At 53.0% G+C, this 13,554-nt stretch overlaps 1 protein-coding gene across 5 annotated transcripts in view; it reads left to right on the top strand.

Annotated features, from left to right (window-relative positions):
* The first annotated feature begins 3,895 nt into the window (after positions 1-3,895).
* Positions 3,896-13,554, top strand: part of RIMS3 (regulating synaptic membrane exocytosis 3) — a 39,783-nt gene continuing 30,124 nt past the window's right edge. For 4 of the 5 annotated variants that reach the window (XM_027108951.1, XM_027108950.1, XM_027108954.1 and 1 more), the window contains exon 1: positions 3,896-4,158. The gene's annotated coding sequence lies outside the window, so the exon portion shown is untranslated. Of the gene's footprint in view, positions 4,159-7,551; positions 7,645-13,554 lie in introns of all 5 variants that reach the window. The other variant, XM_027108953.1, reaches the window with a different exon arrangement.

The raw sequence follows: 13,554 nt of genomic DNA on the forward strand, positions 1-13,554 counted from the left end.
AATAATAGTAATAGTTACAGGATACTGAATACAGCTCCATATGCTATATAGTAGGACCTTGTTGTTAATCCATTCTATATATAAAAGTGAAAGGGTTTTCAGTTTTCAGGCGAGGGAATGTGGTCAGAATTGCTTTATAAGGATTTCTCTTATGTGAAAGTTTGGAGGTGGTGAGACCTAGTCACAGCCAGCAGCTGGATTCAGGAGTGAGGAAGGCCATCTGGAGGGGGGGAGTGGCCACAGGGATGGAGAGCAGACAGTGAACCTGGAGAGTATTTAAGAGGTAGATTGGGCAGGCCCTGATAATTAACTGGATGGAGGTGAGGATAACGGAGGAGTTAAGAGTGACTCCCAGGTTTCTGGGTTAGGCAACGGGTACCTTGACCCCAGGTGGGGAGCATCTGGGAGGAACGAGGCAGGTTGGGTTGGCAGAGCAGGTGGTCCCTAGACCAAGTCAACAGAAACATGGAAAAGTTCTCAAAATCTTTGTGCCCTAACTCCTCTGAACCCAAACTCTAGCTTGGTCCTGTGTACTTGTCCAGCCTCATCCCCAGCTACCCCAGACTCAGGGCACATAAACCACTGCTCCTCCCCAAAACTCCACTCTTCCTTCTTGCAGTGGGCTTGTAAGTTCTACCCCACTCCTTCCCCCTCCCTCAAACTCCACAGCTTCAAGGACATCTCTGGGATCCCTGCCCTCTCCCCCCACCCCTACCAGGATTAACATGTTCTCTGCTGTGTCCGGGATTCACTGAATCAGAACTATTTCTCTGCCTGTCTCTCCTAATGGCTGTTTTTCTCAATTCTGAATTGCCGGCACCTGGGATGAGGCCTGATCAAGGTTAACTTCAAAAAAACTTTGTTTTATTGAATTCGCCAAGAACCTGGCTTTCTTGCATTAAAAGTGGGGCGAGGAGTCGGACCTTGAATCCCTACGCCACCACTTAGAGACTGGGCAAGTTACTTCTGTCAAATCCTGTTTCCTCATCTGTCAAATGATGATACAGTGGACCCACCTAGAAGAGTTGTTTTAAGGGTCAGTGGAAATATTCTATTTTATGTGTTTCGCACAATGCCTAGAACATTGTTAGCTTCCTCAAAAATTTAACTCTTATTTATATTAAGAAAAATATTCCCGCCTTAACTCTGGGAAGCTGCATGAACTGAACCGAGGATTGCAGTTCCCAGTATGGCCACAGGAGCGAAGTGGTGAGCAGCCTCGGCGCGGACTCTGGCTCCGTTTTGCTAAAGCACCTGCTGTGGACCCAGATGGCCCGGCTGGGATTTCCGGGGCTTCCCGGCCCCTGAACAGGTGGGCGCTGGCCAGGGTGTCGTGGGAGGAGCCTCTGCGATGTACTCGGCCTTGACTGTCACAGCCACGGCCGTCCCTTCCGCTCATGCCCTTCGCGGCTTGGGGGAGGGGCTGGCGGGCCAGAAAAAGCAGAAGTAGAGGGCAACTGCGATGTATCCCTTCCAGTTTGTCATTCAAGTCTTTCAAACTTGAGTATGATCACTTCTCTGTAGAAGTTTTTATAGTTTTATAGTTTTTATAGTCAAATTTATGATTTCCCTTTGGCATCCAGGTTTCATCAGGCTTAGAAAGTCTTTTCCATCCCCCAGATTGTGAAAACATTCCTCAATGTTTTCTTCTTGTACATTATGGTGTTATAATTTAAATATGAGCTCCACCTGGAATGTATTCCCATGTAGGGTAAGGACACAGCTTTCTCTTATTTTACCAAATAACTTGCCCGATATTCCACCCATTTGTTGTAAGTCCTATATTTCCCCTCATTTACCTGAAGTGCTATCTTTATCCTACACGGAATTCCCTTGCGTGGTTGTCCATTTCTGTACTCCATTTTGTTTCACTGATTCCTCTAGGTCTGCCTCAATACCATACTGCTTTAAATACATTGGCTTTATAATACGTTTTAATATCAGGTAAGGCGCAGGAATTCCCTGGTTGTCCAGTGGTTAGGACTCAGCACCTTCACTGCCAGGCCTGGGTTCAAACACTGTTTGGGGAAGTAAGATCCCACAAGCCATGAGATGCAGCCAAAAAAAAAAAAAAAAAAAATCTCATATATATATATATATATATATATATATATATATATATATATACACGTATATATGAATCAACCTCTACCCCTACCCCTAACCCCCTGACCAATCCTTCTGGAAGCTGTTATGGAGCTTTGGAACCCCTGAAATTATATGTGAAGTGTCGTCTGCACATTTCTGCAGAGGGAAAGTCCAAGTTCTCATCAGATGTGCAAGCGGAACCTGATTCCCAAGGCAGCCACTGGTTTACATGTCTCTGTGATGGGGTGCATGGGAGGAGCACAGAGCAATCTTGATTCCTCCCTTCTCTTCCAAATCTTCACAGGCTCTGCTCTCCTCATCCTTCACCTCCACCATTGTTCCAGCTACTTCCCTGCCCTCCATCTTGTCCCCCTTCCCCAAATCTAATCCTCCTTGCTGCTCCAGAGCAACCGTTCTATATCACAGGCCTTAGTTGTAGGCCTGATGTAGTTTTGATGATAACAGAAGTTTAGTTAATAAGTGAATAAAATTGTGAGTCCCAGCTCCACCACTGGTCAGCTGTTGGGACCCAGCTTCAGGCTCACCACATTGTTGGGGCACAGTTTACCCTTCTCGCAGACCAGGTGAGAAGGGATGAGATAGGGTGAGATAGGGTGAGGGGTATGTAGAAGGTACAGCTAGTTATCCCCAGGAGGGTCGCTTTTATTAAATAATCTCAATTATTTTCCTTTTCCCCCACACCTTTCCACTCCCCATTCACATTTTAATCTATGCCCTCAGCAGGGAGACTACTTGTTTTGCTTGCCTTCAGCAAACAATTAGGAAGGCAAACAGTAATAGTATTGTCCCCTCTGTAAATGAGTGAATTAAGAACACTGGAGCCCCAAAGTGGAATTGACCAGCTGAGCAAGGTTAAGTACAGAAAGATGGGGGCAGGCATAACTCTAGGAGAGACTTTATACAGCATCCTCCTCAAGTCCCAGGGCTCAGGGAACCCACTTGGAAGCTCCATTTAGGCACGTGCTAGGTCCTAGAGCAGGGCTTCTCAGCCTTGGCATTAGCAACATTTGGGGGTGTCCTGTGCATTGAGGGATGTCTAGCAGCACCCTTCATCTCTTCTCACTAGATGCCAGTAGCAACCCCCAGTTGTGAAAACTTAAGATGTCTCCAGACACTCAAATGTTGGGCCCGGGTGGGGGGCGGTGAATCACCCCAAGTTGAAAACCACTGTTCTAGGAGAAGAGGGGCGGTGAGGGGAGGGAGGTTAACATGGGTCTTAGGGCAAGACACTCCCTACTCCCGTACCCTCTGTCTGAAAGGGACACCGTAAAGTCTTTTTCTTCATAGCAGTCACTTGGGCAAGTCTTTTCTCCTCTCTGGGCTTCAGGTTTTCCATCTGTAAATGGATTTGATGTTTGTATGTCATTTCCCCCTTCTCTCACCATCTGACATTCCTGGATCTGGTCCAGGGTGTGACAGGGGTACCGCGGTGCCAGTGAGGTCCTGGGAGGTCCCCCAGAGCGAAGGAAGATGAGAAAGAACAGATAGATGTAGAGGTGGAGAGGGGGGCAAGCATGAGCAGGAGCGTTCTGGAGACCTGGAGAGGCTTCGGGCATCCTCTCCACCCCGCCCCTTCGAGGCCTTATTACCATAGGTCGCCCCCAACCAGGCAAACCCAGACTCTCCAGATTCCCTTAGGCCCCGCCCACCACCACAGGCCCTGCCCCACCGACCCCGCCCCTTCCAATGGCCCCTCCCCCGACCGAGACCCCGCCCCCATCAGGCCCCGCCTCCTTCTTCGCCTCCCGCCAGCCGGGGCTTGGGCTTTGCACCCGGCGGTGGCTGAGAACCGTGGCGGCTGCGGAGCAGGCAGCGCAGGCGGGCGGAGCAGAGCTGCCCGGCCCGGTTGCGGGCGATGCCCCCGTGAGCCTCTCTCGCCGCCCCTCCCCGCCCCGCGCCCCTGCCCCTCGGAGGCCGCAGCGCGCCTGGGACCGGGCCGCGCCTTCCGCCGGGTCCGCGGGGCGGGGTCCCAGAGCACCTGCCCCGCCTTGCGGAGTCGCCTCGGCCAGCGGAGACCCCTCCGTGTCTGGACCCCGGCCCCACCTTCGGGTAAGTCAGTAGGCCTTGGTCGCCTGGGAGTGGACGTGGGGAGGGGGTTGCGGAGGTCTGGGGGACCACGGGGCGGGGGAGGGGTCTCTGGTCGTGAGGCGCCACGTAGGGATCTTAAGTGTGCAGGGTCTGGGGCGGCGGTTGCGGGGGCCCGGAGGCGGAGCACAGTGTGTGTGATGACTCTGGGGGGCTAAGGTATGAGAAGGGAACATGAGGTGTTTGGGGAAGCCCGGAAAATGGAGTAGAAGGCCCCAGAGTCTTGAGTTCTTTGCTGATGCTCAGAGCACCTGGGGCCCTGATCTTCAACAGCATTGTCTCCCATGGCATTTTTGGAAAGTGCTTAGAATCTCTCCTGGAAAGGGAGCTGGAAGGCAGCCTCCCTTTCTCTCTCCTGCCTGTGCCCTGGTTGAGAAGCTGGCCACTCTTTCCTCCCAGTGAGACACCATTGTGGTGCCCAGAGGACCCCTACCCCCCACCCTATGAAAGAAAAGGGGTGATGCCCATTCCAGCCCTAGGGTGGGGAGAGGGGGCTTCTGGGAAGCTGGGAAAGGTAGTTGGTCAATCAACGGTGGGAAATCCAGGGTTCAGGGAGGTTTGGCAAGACCCTTGGGGGGCAACTTGGGCACCCTCTCATGCAAGGGGAGGGTGTTTTCACCTGCTGGCCCCCAGGCTGCCTGGACCCATGTCCACATCACCTTTTCTGGATAACCCATCCCTGAGGAGTGGGTTTCTTCCCAGTATCCTGGAAGGCCAGGGAAGGCCCATAGCTCTTGTGGTCCTGGATGGGGTGGGCAATGCCATACCAAGGCCAGAGAACAGAGGCACTGGCTGCACTGCCACCTGGGGGCTGTTTGGATGTGGCCCTTCGTGGGTGGGGAGCCCGGGTGAATATATCAGTGTCTAGCCCCAGCCCCAGGGGTGTTGTCTGGATGTAGAGAAGAAGGCTGCTGCCTCTTTGGTCCTGTCTTCTGCCTGTGATGACTTCTTCTGTCTGGGCTCCTTGAGTTTGGGGCCTGAAGTGGTGAGGAGAGGGCCTTTTTGGGCTAGGCCTGGTCACCAAGGGGTTAACTAGCCAGCCCCACAGTTCCTGCCAGCCACCAATTAGTCTGTAATCAGACAGCTGCCAACTGTCCCTAGGGGCATGTGGGCAGACTAATGGGGCATTCTCTGGTGGAGGTGAGGGGGTGGGGGAAGGGGTCTGTGAAACCTGTGCTCAGTCCAAGCTTCGTGCCCTTCAGAGCTCGTTTAGGGCCCACAAACCCCTTCTCCGCCCTCTGTGCCAGCTGCTTGGCTTAGGGACCTCCAGCCGTGGGGTTCGATACCTACCCAACCTTCTGCAGGTATGAAGTGCAGAGTCAGGCAAACTTGGCTTCAAACCCAGGCTCTGCCACTTTCTGGCGATGCACTATTGAGGAAATCGCTTCCCCTTTCTGAGCCTCCTTCGTAAAACAGACCCACCTTCTAGGTCAGCTGAGAGGAGTCAATGAAATGGTGGATTTGAGCTGCTTAGCACAGATGCTGGCACTCAGGAGACCTCAGAAGGTAACTGCTGAACTCCTGAGCAACCCCTGTGCCAAGGACCTGATGGATGGGCAGGCAGGAGCCAGGGGCTGAGGATCCAGCAGGGACCAAGGTCCCATCCCTCGGGGCATGCGGTCTCAGCGGGCCAGGCCTGAACTCTTCTCTCTCCCTCCCTCCTTGCTCACAGACACATCTGGTCTCTGCACATAATTGGGTTTTACTCTGCTGAGCCCAGGGCTGAGCTGCTACTTTCTGGGCTCACCCTGTTCCTAACCAGGTGATAAGCTCTGTGGGGTCTGTCAGGGGTCTGGGTGATGTCTGCAGCTGCAGCAGCAGCTGGCCCTTTAAGGAGGGAAGAAAACAATTATCCAGCCTGGGCATTGCATCAGCTGGAGCCTGGAGGGTCCCTGGGGAGGAGGGGGCAGGCTGTTGTATGATTTCATTAGTGCCATGTGAGAACTCTCACCCAGGTCTGCCCCACTCCCAGGCTGCAGCCTTCTCCCCAGGGCGGCAGCCCAACCCCATTGCCTCCCCTACCCCACCCCGGGGGCATCACCTTGGAGGACTCTCTGCACGCCCATGACACGTAGAGGGGGCTGTAGGGAAGTGTTTGTCACACTGGCCTTCTGCTGACTTGGGGTTGCAGGATATGCCTCCTGTAATGGCATTTTGCTGACCATGGGGATGTCTCCGCCACTCGTATTTGTCTGACCTGGGAACTGTTTCTCCCCTACTGGCATTTTGTTGACCCAGGGGAGGGATGACTTCTACGTTGGCCTCTTACTGACAGTGGAGCTGTTTCCTGCACTGGTGTTTTGCTGACCCAACAAAGGAGCTGTGCTGCCTGGGCTGTGTGTGAACGGAGGCCACGGGTTAGAAACAGTTGTTCTCTGGTTGGAGGTGAGCTGCCTGGGAACAGTGAGTCACAGCAGCAGAGAGGGCTCCAGGTTCTTGGGCACCAGAGAGACCTGGGTTCAAGTCCCGCATCCTCCACCTCCACACTCTGTTATACTTCAGGTCTCAGACACCTCTGGAAAAATAGGAGTAATTTACACCCATACTGCCCCACCCCCATCTGGAAGGTGCTTGGCAGATTAAATGTCATAACTGGATGTACAGCACCCAGCCCAGGACTGGCAGGTGGAGGGTGCAGGCTGCGTGATGATTCTCTTCCCTTTGCAAGTTTGGGCTCCTCACACCTTGAGTTCAAGATGCCTGGACAAGAAAAGGAGGGTTGAGGAGGAGTGGAGAGAAGGGGAGAAAGAGTGCAAGGCCCTCCTGCCTCTGTTGCAGGATGATGTGCTCAGACACCTGATGTACTAAGCACTGTGTCAGGCAGCTCCTGCCTCCATGGAGCGGGCATTCTAGCTGGGAGACGGCCCAGAGCATGTGACATGTGTTGAAAGGAGAGATGCAGCGACGGTAGCGTGACAAGGCGTTGAGGAGGCAGAGAAGGAGGGAACCGGGTGTGCTAAGGCCTTGGTGATGGCGGGAACAGGACTGGTATGGTGGCGAGGGCAGGAGTCGGGGAGAGAGGGAAGAGAGGGGGCAGGAGTCAGCACAGCCAGGCCAGATCTCCTGGTCTATCTAGCAGGATACTTTCAACTTGGGAATTATCCTGAAGCCGATGGCAGCCTCTAAAGGATTTGAAGCAGAAGCAGCAGGGGCTGATTTCCAGAGAGCGTGGGCTGGGGTCTGTGGCCCTCAAGCAGATCCTTCTCAGGAGTGACCTTTTGCCCTCTCGTCCCCCCTGCCCTGTGCCCAGGGAGCAGGTTGTTTATGTGACTCACCCCAGGAGGGAGGAGGCCAGTCCCAGTCCCTCCAGCTCCCTCTCTCTGGGTCTTGTTGATGCAATTTATCTCTTGGGCCCAGGTTCTCCCAACCTCTCTGGGGAGCCAGAGGACAAGAGGCAGGGCTTTGGCACCAGCCAGGCCTATATTCACATCCCAGCTCTGCGGTTCTGAGGTGGGTAACCTCTGGCAAGGCACACCTGTCTCTGAACTTCAGTATCCTCAACTATAAAAGGGGGTTGATGTTGTCTGTCCATGGGAAGGATAAAATGAAATTCCAGATAGAAATCACAAAACCCTATTGCAATGTCAGTTGGTATTTTAACTCTCTTGCCGGGCGGTTGACACCAACTTTGGGCCAGGCCCAGGCCTAGGGCTGACTGGGGGTGGAGGCAGGGCGAGATTCACCAGTCTGTGGTTGCACAGGGCAACCTGTGCTTAGAAGGACCCCACGCTTAATGTTTGACTGTCACCATCTTGAAATTCTTAATAATTTTGAACAAGGGATACTGCTTTTTCATTTAGCCCTGGGCCCTGCATATTATATGGCCCCACAAATTGGGTTGGAATAGGAAGAGGCAGGGAGCGACACAGACCTGCACATAGTCCCCAGATGGAGGAGGGGTAAGACGGAGGGCATGACTAACTGTCCCAAGGTGGGTGGGATGTTAATAATAGTAACATTTATGTAGTGCTTACTGTGTGCTAGGTTCTCTGCTAAGCACTTGACATATTCATCTTCAAACAGCCTTATGAGGTAGGTACGATTATTATTTCCTATTATTCATCTATATTATCGTATAGATGAAGAAAGTGAGATTCAGGTTCTCGGCCAAAGTCACACAGCCATCAAGTGCATCAAACCCAGGTTGTCAGATGGGAGAGCACGTGCCTGGACGAGGCATGTCCAGTCCTGGACATACCTGGACTTCACTAGGATGAGGCGCCTCCTAAGCTGGGTGGGTCTGAAGGATAACTTGGAGTTTGCCAAGGAGGAAAGAGGTGTGTGGGGAAGGGAGGGCTGTCTCATCCCGGAAGTTCCTGTGCTTCAGGAGTGATACTCGGCCAGGAGAGGTGGAGCCAAAGCCAGATGCTTCCCAGGGCTGAGAGAGGAAGCCTTTGGATTTCACGGTTCTGATATTCCAAGCTCAGAGCTTCCGGTCACTCTGTGCCCAGGCCCTGCTGCAACCACGATTCCTCAGAGCTGCCCTGTATTGCCCACTCTTCCCCCACTCCCAGGTAATCTCATTTACCTGACTTTAATGCCCTCTTCTGGGCTCAAGACCTGCAAATCTAACTACTTCTTGGACCACATTTAGATGTCTCATGATCAGTCTCAGGTCCAAACTCAGGTCCCCTCTGTCTGCTGGCACCTGCTCTGCCTCGTGTCCCTGGCTCATCTCTGCCACCACCATCCACCCACTTGCTCAAGCTGGAAAGCTGGAAGTCCTCCTGGACACCTCCCTCTCCTTCACCCCCACATTCCACAGCCAGTCCTCAGCAAGTCCTGTTGGCTCTCCTGAATCTCTCTCCCCAGTCCGTCATCTCTCTCCTTGCCCACTGCCCTACTCCGGACCAGCATCAGCTCCCACCTGGACCACTGTGACAGCCTCCTAACTGGTCTCCTTACGTTTCTGTTTTTGCCCGGCTTCATTTCAGGTTTCATACTGTAGTCAGAGTGATCTTCTAAAGATAAACGTTTGATTGTGTCATTTCCTTGCTTAAGACCCTTCCAAGATTTCTTGGAATAAAAGCCAGACTGACGTAGCCTGCAAGGCCCTGTGGGATCTGGTCCTTGCCTACCTTTTTGGATCGTCTGTACCAATTGCCCTCTCCCTGAGCTGCAGGACTTTCGTACATGTTGTTCCCTTATCCTGGAATGCCCTTCCCCTGCTTATCTATCTCCTTCAGATAGATACCAGCTTGAACATCATTTCTGCAGAGAAGCCTAAACTGGAAACTAAACATCAGCCCCTTCCATAGGACCTTGTGTTCTTTACGACACTCATCACACTTGACTGGCTTTTCCTCATCTCTCTTTCTTGCTAGACTGTGGACTCTGTGGGGTCAGGAATCCAGTTTTGCCTGGCCCCAGCACGTAGTAGGTAAACAACGAATTGTTCTGTGGATGAAAGGAATAGATGAATCATTGCTGCAGCATCCTAACTAGCCTCCCTGCCTCCAGGCCTGCCTTTTCCAGTCCTTTCTCTGTATAGCCCCAGAGTTCTAAAACACAGAACTGACCCTGCTACTTAAAATACTTCAATAGCTCCCCGTTGAGGGCAAGAAGGGCCTCAGCTTCTTAGCATGGGATTCAAAGCCCGTTATGATCTGCACCCGAGAGCCCCTCCAGCCTCATCTCCCCTGCTTACCCCCTCCCCACACTTTGAACTCCTGTTCTTCTAACACATCAGGCTGTTGTTTTGTGCCTCTGTGCCTCTGCCCTCGTGGTTCCCTCTGCCCATAATGCCTCCGCACCCCTGCTTAGTCTCCCTGGAGAACATCCATTCTTCAAAACCAGCTCAGCTGCCACCTTTGCTGGGAAGCCTCTGAGGAGCTCTCCCGGCCCTCCCTGGGCAGAGTTGGCGCCCCCCGCCACCTCAGCCACATCCACACAGAGTCTACATCTTTTCCTCCTTGTGTCCCATGAAACTGAGCTCTTCCGGTGCAGGCACAGAGATTGTTCATCTTTGTGCCTCCAGCTCCCAGCTTCTCCCCTGTCCTTAGTTAGGTCTTCGCTTGTATACAGAAACCCACTCAAGCCAGCCTCAGTAATAAAGAAGCGTTTATTACGAGAACACAGGGGGTTTGGGGGAACTGAGGAGTAGGAAAATCGTTAGCCTCTGGAAGGTGAGACCTGTAGGCCAGGAGAAATTGAAGCAGCTGCTCTCTGTACCTTGTTAGCTGCCTTCACCTTTCTGTCTCCACACACTGGGTTTTCTCAGCTTCTCCAGATAATGGACCACTTATAGTTCCTGTATTTCATCCCTCAGTTCCAACTACATTCAGAGATAGAACCCAGGGCTTGGCAGATCCAAGTCCAAACTCCCAGGAGAGGATCTGATTGGCTCTGAGGGGGTCAGGTACCCACCCTGGTCCAATCAACTGCAGCCTGCAGGGAAGGAAAACAAAGCCAGACATGCAGACATGGCTCTTGTTTGTTTGTAATCTGGGCAAGTATTATACTTCAAAAGACATCTGCTATAATTCTTACAGTGCCAGGTGGGCCTGGTCCCAGCCTTCCATCTGGACGGCACCTGGTGAAAACAGACCTGCATCGTGACTTCAAGAGGAGTCTTTTCCGGGGGCAGTAGCACCCAGGGCAGGCTCCAAAGAGCCTGTCAAATGTCATTCAGAGGCCTGAGCAGAGAGTTAGGGAGATGAGACCCTGATTTTCTCACCTCTCTTTGGAGTGGGGGAGAGAGGGATGAGGAGGGCATGAGCTGTCAGGACAGTTCTCTCTGCCAAAATCATATTCATCTCCTAAGACTCAGCTCATTTCCTTTTCTCAGTGAAGAACCATGCAGGGTAGTTCCTGCTGTGAGACTCCTATTAGATGGTAGATGTAAGGACAATTTGTAAATAGAGAACTGAGCAATTTCTAAGGATTGTTATTATGGGAATGGAATGTGGCAACAGGGTGCCAGCTTGCCACCAGTGCCATCCAAGCTCCTACAGGAGGCAGGCAAGCCTAGAACTTCCTTCCCAGCGTGAGCATGGTCCCTTCAGTGAGACCTGAGATGACTTTCAGTGGCTCGTGCACATGCCACTGCATGGCATTGGCTCACATACTGAGAAAGTTGGTTCCCTTTCAACTCTATCAAGTCCAAGTTTGTCCCAGGAAGAAAGTTGTCAGTGCCATGCTGGTGTGTCTTTAACAACTTTCCAACACTTGCTGCCCTTCTTTTTTTTTTTAATTTAAAAATTTTATTTATTTATTTATTTATCTATTTATTTATTCTATTTTTGGCTGTGTTGGGTCTTTGTTGCTGCACACGGGCTTTCTCTAGTTGCGGCGAGCGGGGGCTTCTCTGTTGCGGTGCGTGGGCTTCTCATTGCAGTGGCTCTTCTTGTTGTGGAGCACAGGCTCTAGGCACGTGAGCTTCAGTAGTTGCAGCCCGAGGGCTCAGTAGCTGTGGCTCATGGGCTCTAGGCGTATGGGCTTAGTTGCTCCGTGGCATGTGAGATCTTCCTGGACCAGGGATCGAACCTGTGTCCCCTGCACTGGCAGGCGGATTCTTAACCACTGTCCCACCAGAGAAGTCCCTGCCCTTGCTTTTAAACAGAGATCTTGGGGAATTCCCTGGTGGTCCAGTGGTTAGGACTCGGCGTTTTCAATGCCAGGGCCTGGGTTTGATCCCTGGTCGGGGAACTAAGATCCCGCAAGCTGTGCGGTGTAGCCAAAAAAAAAAAAAACCGGAAAACCACAGAGATCGTGACTGGCAGCTCTGGGTAGCTAAACTTTAATAATATAGCTTTGTTTTCACTGTACTTATTTTACTGTCATTTTCCATTTATTAAAATTGGTATTGGCTTTCCATTTATAGTAGTAACACAAAATTTCTCTTTAAAATAAACGCATTTAACTTAAAAGTGCCAATTTTAAGAAAATAATTGATGGACCTTACAGGCCTATGGAGATTTGGCGTAAACCACCGAGGGACACACAATGTTATGTGGATAATGCAAAACTGGGATGTCAGGGATGTGGACCTAGATAATCTTTAAGATCCCCTCCACCTACCTGGAGAATTTGGGGGTCTCTTATGCTGTGCCAGCCTACTCCGTTCTCCTCACCTTGTGCCCTGGCTTGGGTTGCTTTCAGAGAATCACGCTGTGATTGTCCCGTAGATAGGAGAACGTGGGCTGCTTGCTTGAGAGGGGGGCTTTTGGAGTTGGGGTGTCTGGATGGGGGTAGGATGCCTCTCGCCTCTGAGGCAGGACTTGGGCACTCCTGGGTGGGGGCTTTGCGGGGTGGGGCAGGAGCTGCAGACTCCACAGTCCTCCAGGTACCCATGCGCAACATGGGCCTTAGGGCCTCCCAGAGGGCAGGAGTCCCAGGGAGTGCAGAGGCTATGGGGGCCATGGGTGAGGGTGAGGCTGTCCCCAGGGCTTGGGGCCCAGGGACGGCAAAGCCAGGAGGCTTTGGGGTCTCAGAGGTCCTGTTCTCCTTGCTCTCCCCTTTCCCACCTCTTTGTGCCGCTCACTACCTGCCCCTGGAGATGGGGCAGCAGCCCCAGGGGGCCTCAGAGGACACAGAGGATTTATCCACAGGGCCCAAGACCAGGGCCAGGTGGGCAGGAGGAAAGTCCTGCCTGCCCCTCCCCACTCCCATGTCCACAGCGGGAGGGCAGGCCTTGGCTCCACGAGGGGTGGGGGGCCTGGGTAGTGTGGGCCGTGTGCTTGTGTATCCATGGTGAACGTCTGAGGGTCTCTGTGGAGGCATATTGTGTGTGTGTGTGTGTGTGCATGTGTGTAAGAGAGTTTGTACGTAGGTGCGTGTCCGTGGTGAAAGGACCCCTGAGTGATATGTCTGAGGGTCTTTGTGGGAAGGCTCTGTGCGTTGTGTGAGTTTGGGCATGTGTGGCAGGGTGTCTTGTGTGTGATGTGCATGTGGGTCTGTGGTGAATGCGTCTCTGTGTAATGTGTGTCTGTGAGGCATCTGGTGTGTGTATGTGTGTGTGTGTTGTGCGTCTTGGTGGCTTGCACGCTGGGTGTGGTGTGTGCCTGTTGTTTTGTTTGTGTCGTCATCTTTGTAGAGCATCTCTGGCTCTGTGGTGTGTCCGAGTGGCAGTGTGCAAGTGTGTGGCGTGCACCTGGGGCTTTGTGCTCCAGAGAGGGTGCGGAGGCCAGGGGCGTGCCTGGGAAGGCAGAGTGCGTTGAGGGCAGTGTCTGTCTGGGCTGGGGCCGAGGGTATGCTGGCTTCCCGGGAGTGTCCCCAGGGTGGGCGGCAGGCGAGGGCGGCGCCTTCCTGCTCAGCGCGGGGTCTGGTAACCGGAGCCCCTTCCCCCATGAAATATTGATCCCGCCTAGCGGCGGCCCTGGCCAAATAAGGCCAGACCCGCAGGGAGCAGGGAGAGCGGGG

The sequence above is a fragment of the Aethalodelphis obliquidens genome, unplaced genomic scaffold (assembly GCF_003676395.1).
Source record: "Aethalodelphis obliquidens isolate GAN/ISIS:26980383/991018 unplaced genomic scaffold, ASM367639v1 scaffold9, whole genome shotgun sequence".
Taxonomy (NCBI): Eukaryota; Metazoa; Chordata; class Mammalia; order Artiodactyla; family Delphinidae; genus Aethalodelphis; species Aethalodelphis obliquidens.